General features: G+C 45.4%; 1 protein-coding gene across 3 annotated transcripts in view; it reads left to right on the top strand.

The window, feature by feature from the left end:
* The first annotated feature begins 4,362 nt into the window (after window positions 1-4,362).
* The window catches only part of TTBK2 (tau tubulin kinase 2), a 149,651-nt gene continuing 148,013 nt past the window's right edge, over window positions 4,363-6,000 (top strand). For all 3 annotated transcript variants that reach the window (XM_068550245.1, XM_068550235.1, XM_068550226.1), the window contains exon 1: window positions 4,363-4,721. The gene's annotated coding sequence lies outside the window, so the exon portion shown is untranslated. The remainder of the gene's footprint in view (window positions 4,722-6,000) is intronic.

Here is a 6,000-nt window from a genome sequence, read left to right as displayed (position 1 = left end):
AAAAACAAAACAAAACAAGCAGTGTTAATTATATTTATCATGTTGTATATTACATCCCTAGTACTTATTTTTCATATAACTGCAAGTTTGTACCTTTTGACTGCCTTCATTTTCCCTTCCCCCTATACCTTGCCTCTGGTAACCACAAATCTGATCTCTTTTTCTTTGAGTTTGTTTGTTTGCTTGTTTTTGAAGTATAATTGATCTACAACACTATGTTAGTTCCTACCATGCCATTTTATATAAGGGACTTGAGCATCCTCAGGTTTTGGTATCTGCAGGGGGGAACTGCAGGAGAGGTGCGGGTCTGGAACCCATCATCCAGAGTTACCAGGAGATGACTGTAATTCGCATGCCATACAATCCACCCATTTAAAGTGTACAATTCTGAGATTTTAAAAAATTGAGATATAACTCACGTATTATATTAGTTTCAGGTGTACAACATGAGATTTGTTTTTAAAGAGAGAGAGGGAAAGCAAAAGGGAAGGGAGGTCTCTTTTCCTTGAGCTGCACACTGGTTCATACTGTGGTATTGTAAAAATGATGTAAATAACTCATCTAGATTATTTCCTGTTTGGATTTAGGGGAAGAATAGAAACTAGTAAATCAATGGGTATCTAAATATGGATAGAAGCCACAAATGGAGGAAAAGGGAAAGAAGAAAGGGATTCTCCAGTACGTTATTTATTTTGGGCAGGAGAAAAGAAGCTGTTTTGAAAGAGGCATTATGTTCTGTGGGGAACTCAGTATAAATCTGAACTTTGCTCATTATCCTTGAATATGCTCTAAGGCTGATCCTAGAATCAGAGTCTCATTGTTTCAGGCTCAGTTATCCAGAGCACACATCTCTAGACTTGAATCATTCCTCTCTCCCATATTTTTGCAAATCTTACTGTATTAGTTCTCAATTGCTGCATGACAAATTTCCCCCAAAACTTAGTGCTTAAAGCAACAGTAAACATTTATTATATCACATAGTGTCTGTGGGTCTGGATTTTGGGTGTGGCGTAGTTGGGTGGTTCTGGCTTGAGGTATTTCACAGAGTGGCAGTCAAAACGCCAGCTAGGGGCTTCCCTGGTGGCGCAGTCGTTGAGAATCTGCCTGCTAATGCAGGGGACACGGGTTCGAGCCCTGGTCTGGGAAGATCCCACATGTCGCGGAGCAGCTGGGCCCGTGAGCCACAATTACTGAGCCTGCGCATCTGGAGCCTGTGCTCCGCAGCGGGAGGGGCCGTGATGGTGAGAGGCCCGCGCACCGCGATGAAGAGTGGCCCCCGCTTGCCGGAACTAGAGAAAGCCCTCGCACAGAAACGAAGACCCAACACAGCCATAAAAATTAATTCATTAATTAAAACAAACAAACAAACAAACAAACAAAAAACGCCAGCTAGGCCTGCCATCGAAGGCTTGGCTGGGGCTGGAGGATCTATTTCCAAGAACAGTTCATTAAGATGGCTGGCAAATTGGTGCTGATTATTGGTGTAATGCCTCAAAAACCAAAAAATTGGTTTTTTGCCAGATAGCCACTCCAAGAGGTTGCTTGAGTGTCCTCGTATTATGGCACTGGCTTTCCTCTGAGTGACCCAAGAGAGCATAAAGTGGAAGCTGCAAAGTATTTTATAACCTAGACTTGGAATTTACACACCACAATTTCTGAAAAAGCCTATTGGTTACATGAGGCAGCCCAATTCAGTATGGGAGGGACTAGACTATACAAGGGTGAAGATACCAGGAGGCAGGGATCACGGGGTGCCTAGAGGTTGACTACCAAATTTATTTATTTTTTAATATATATATTTGAGATACATATATCTCAAAAGGAGATCCCTAAATTCTGGTACCAGCTCTTGAATATTACCTTGCCATTTATCCTAACTGAACAAATATCTCTTGGGACAGACCAATAATTCTTTTTTGTTTTTTAAATTAATTAATCAATTTATTTTTGGCTGTGTTGGGTCTTCATTTTTGCGCACAGACTTTCTCTAGTTGCGGCGAGCGGGGCAACTCTTTATTGTGGTGCGCGGGCTTCTCATTGTGGTGGCTTCTCTTGTTGAGGAGCTCGGGCTCTAGGCACGTGGGCTCAGTAGTTGTGGTGCACGGGCTTAGTTGCTCCATGGCATGTGGGATCTTCCCGGACCAGGGATTGAACCCGTGTCCCCTGCATCGGCAGGCAGATTCTTAACCACTGCGCCACCAGGGAAGTCCCCAGACCAATAATTCTTAAATGGAGAAGACCAGAGAAAAAAAGGAGGCCTGGGAAACTGTTTTCCTTGGGCACCCCAATATCATAGGGTTTCTATACCTGTGGCATTAACTTTCACTATGTATTCATTCTTATACTTCCTACTCTGAGATATACTGTTGTACTATTCTCAAGATACTCATCATACAACACTTCCCTTTGCACTGCACTTTTTTTCCCCTTCAACTCTTTCTTGATATACAGCTGCTGGACTGCTTTCTCACATACACTTCTATTTATCTTATCCTTCAGGGATTTGCAAATGAGAGTTGGTCATAAGATAACAGTCAGAAGAATAATCATCTTTCCATCATTTGGAGAATCCAGCTGTATCTACTGACTCATTTAAAATAAACACAATAGTAGTTCTATGAATAAATTCACTAAAACGCTTACCTATGATAGCAGAGATTATATCTGGGTAGCTTGGAGAGACACATTATATTTGCTAAGTGAGTGAAAAATATTCTCTTTGAATAGAGAATAGCTATTTGAAATCCTGCTAGGCATTATTTCAATGAATCTGGACTTTGTTTCCCCTGTAAACTTCTTTAATTTTAAAGAAAAGTATTTACAGAAACACTAATCCTTTCCAATTCAAATACTTGCCCTGCCAATACCCTGAAGTGAACTATATTCTGTTAGACAAAGTAATGGAAAAAGCAACTTGTGGTTTTAATCAGTGGAAAGAAAACAATTTGGCAACTTCTTTAAGTTTGAACAGAACAAGATGAGCTGCATCATCAAGTGCCTTTAATGTGCATTTTGTCCTGCTTTTTATCCAAGGATCTAGACATGACATACAGTAGAAGTGCCTGCTGTTTTTCAAAGACTGTCAAGAGGCTGTGGCATTTCCTGAACAAGAAGAAACAGATTCAATAATAGTTATGAGATTGAATATAGGATTCGTATTTAACCATTCTATATTCTCAATCAGCTTTAATCATAATGTCACTTGAGTGAAGAAAAAGATTTAAAGTAAAAGGAAGCTCATAATTCATCGCAATCTTTCAGTCCATGGCAGACTCCTGAGATTATCAAGTAAAAAAAGCATTGGACACGGGAGTTTAAGAGACCGGAGTTTTGGTTCTTCCACTAATTCGTTTTATAGCTCTAGGAAAGCTGTTAAGCTCTTTGAGTTTTTTCTTCTGTAAGTTGGTGGGTAAGGATGGGAGAGGGGTTTCATCATAAGATTTCCTCTTTACGAAAGAGCTTGATACACCAAATACAAATTATCCCACATAGCCTCGTTTCTCTGCCCTCCTCGCTTTTCTTTGAAAGTCTTCGAGGGACTCCCGCATTGTCTTGCTCAGAATCCCATACTGGACCTCACCGGCGCTGCTCACTGAACCCTTCACTAGCGGTGTTTCAAAAACGGAGTGAAATCTTGTTCTTCATGGATGTGAAAACCGTAAGGATACGCCGGGCTCCAGGCTGACATTCCTTTCTGGAGGTCTCGGTCTTCTTTCTTCCTTACACTTTTAGGCCTTTCTCCAGTACCCACCGATGATTAGCTTCATGTTAGGCGGTTCTGGGGACAGCGCCAATTTGCCAGGTCCTGGCAGCGCTGCTTCTGAGGAGGTGGCATGGCAGGGCCTCATGATTTGGGGCCCTTTTTAGCGACCGAACTCCTCGGCGTGTGTAAATTAGTATCGTGACAAAGCATTTACGATTTTCTTCCGAAAAGACCAACCCTGGCGGCACAACCGTGCCTCTATAACCAAGGTAACTGCTGAGCTAGGAGGACACCACTGTGCGCCAACCACTAAGTCTCAGAAGCCCTACTTCTCTGCTCCAGACGGGCGGGTAGTTGCCGCTGCGGCTGGAACTACGAGGACCAGAATTCCCGCGCGCACGCGCGCTGCCATTGTGATGCTCTTTTCCCGGTAACTCGTCCTCTCAGGCAAACCTGAAGATAGCGGCAATTCTCCGGTGGGGGGCGGAGACACTCTTTGCCTGACTCTCCGCCCCTTTCTTGATAGGCAATGGGACCAGCCAACCAACGTGGCGGGCTCGGGACGCGCTATCCAATCAACACCTGTGGCGGAGAGGTGGGCGTGCGCACTGGCAGGGCAGGTGGGCTAGGCTGTGCCGGGTTGCGAAGGGGGAGAATAACGTCGGGTCGGGTCAGCGGGCGCTGCAGTAGTCGCCGCAGCGGCGATGGGAGCGGTGGGGACCAGGCGGCGGCGGCGGCGGCAGGAGGAGGAGCAGGGGCTGGCACAAGAGCAGCGGCTGAGGGCGGCCAGCAGCAGCAGTAACAGCAGCAGCCGCCGCCGCCAGTAAACGCGGACGGTACCCGAGGGGACTACGCAGCCGGCCGGCCCTCGAAGCCGCGCTCGGGTCCCGCCGCACTGGGCGGCGGGGGATGGGCAGGCGGCGGTCGTCCCGCCTGCTGAGGGTTGACCTCTGCCGGTCCCGGCCTTGAGCTGGACCCGAGCCCTCCGCCCGAAATCCCTGCGTCCGCCACGGCCCAGGTAGGACACACCCCCTGAGCCCCCAGGACGCCGCTGGGGGAGCCCCGCGCCCCGCCCTCCCTCAGTCCTGACCCCCTCCTCCGGCCGCACCCCTCGCCCAGTGACCGATCCTGGTGCGGAGGGGAGGGGTACCGGAGACTCCTCGGTCGCTACCCACGCCCTGGACTTGTGCCAGACCCAGTCACTCCAAGTCGGAGACTGTCTGCTTCTCCCCCGTCTCCCTGGAGGGTTGTGCCCCGTATCCACAGAGGCTTTTGGTGTCTTCGCTGAACTTGGAGGGTCATAAAGCTTCGTTTTGTTTCTCTCTCTGTGGGTGACCCACATACCACTTGTATTCATGCTGCTTCAGGTACCAGGAGTGAACACAGATGATTCTCAGGATATACTGAGCGCTTCTTTCCCACCCCGCTTCCGCAAATCTAATAGAAGAGGGCATGGGACTATAGAATCTGTTTGTTGTGTAGTAATGACAGTGGAGGCCATGACTTTATGGTACTTAGGGTGCGAAGTAGACCTGAGGGATTTGCTCGTCATTTGCTTTGACTAAGATGATGTTGACACCCCGGGATGCTGTGGGAGCGACAAAAGACTCTACACGTATTTACTGTTAAATCAGAAGTAAATAATACATTGGGATACCAGGATACTTTATCCACAGTGAACTTAATTTTGTCTCAGTCGTGGCTGCATTAGAGGTAAAAATGACATTGGGTTGTACTTTGCTTTAAATTAAAGTTGATAGGTGGCAGCAATCCAGTATTAACTCTTATCGTCCCTCGCTTTAGAAATTGTTCTATGTTTGAACATTAAAGAGGGCAATTTTATAATAACCTGTGTATTACGTAAAAATGTTTTGGTATTAAATAGAAATTAAGTTTTTTAATGCATGTATGAGGATCGTAATATTATGAATGGGCACATGTACACACCCGGAGGATCCACTCAGTGTGTTTTGTTACAGTGTTTGGTTCTGAGCCATTAATAAAAGTTTCATTGGTTTCTAAATACTGGTTTGCTAGGATAGACCATAAAGATGTATTTGCTGTTTTCTTTTGGCTAAATGGAATAGAGTAACGTTCATTTGAGGGGGAAGGGGTGATGGGAGATCGATTTTAAAGCTGAATGTTATGTATTTTTTTAAATTTAAATAAAGCAGTAATGATGACAAATATTACTTATATGACTAATCTTGAAGAATTCATCCTAAGTCTAAAAATTTTTCAGATAACAAGTGTGTGGACTTGGATGATGTATTGTGCTCTTTTGAAACTGAAAACGT

The sequence above is a fragment of the Eschrichtius robustus genome, chromosome 1 (genome assembly GCF_028021215.1).
Source record: "Eschrichtius robustus isolate mEscRob2 chromosome 1, mEscRob2.pri, whole genome shotgun sequence".
NCBI classification, from domain to species: domain Eukaryota; kingdom Metazoa; phylum Chordata; class Mammalia; order Artiodactyla; family Eschrichtiidae; genus Eschrichtius; species Eschrichtius robustus.
Note: the sequence above shows the minus strand (reverse complement) of the source record. Positions and strands in the feature narration are given on the sequence as shown.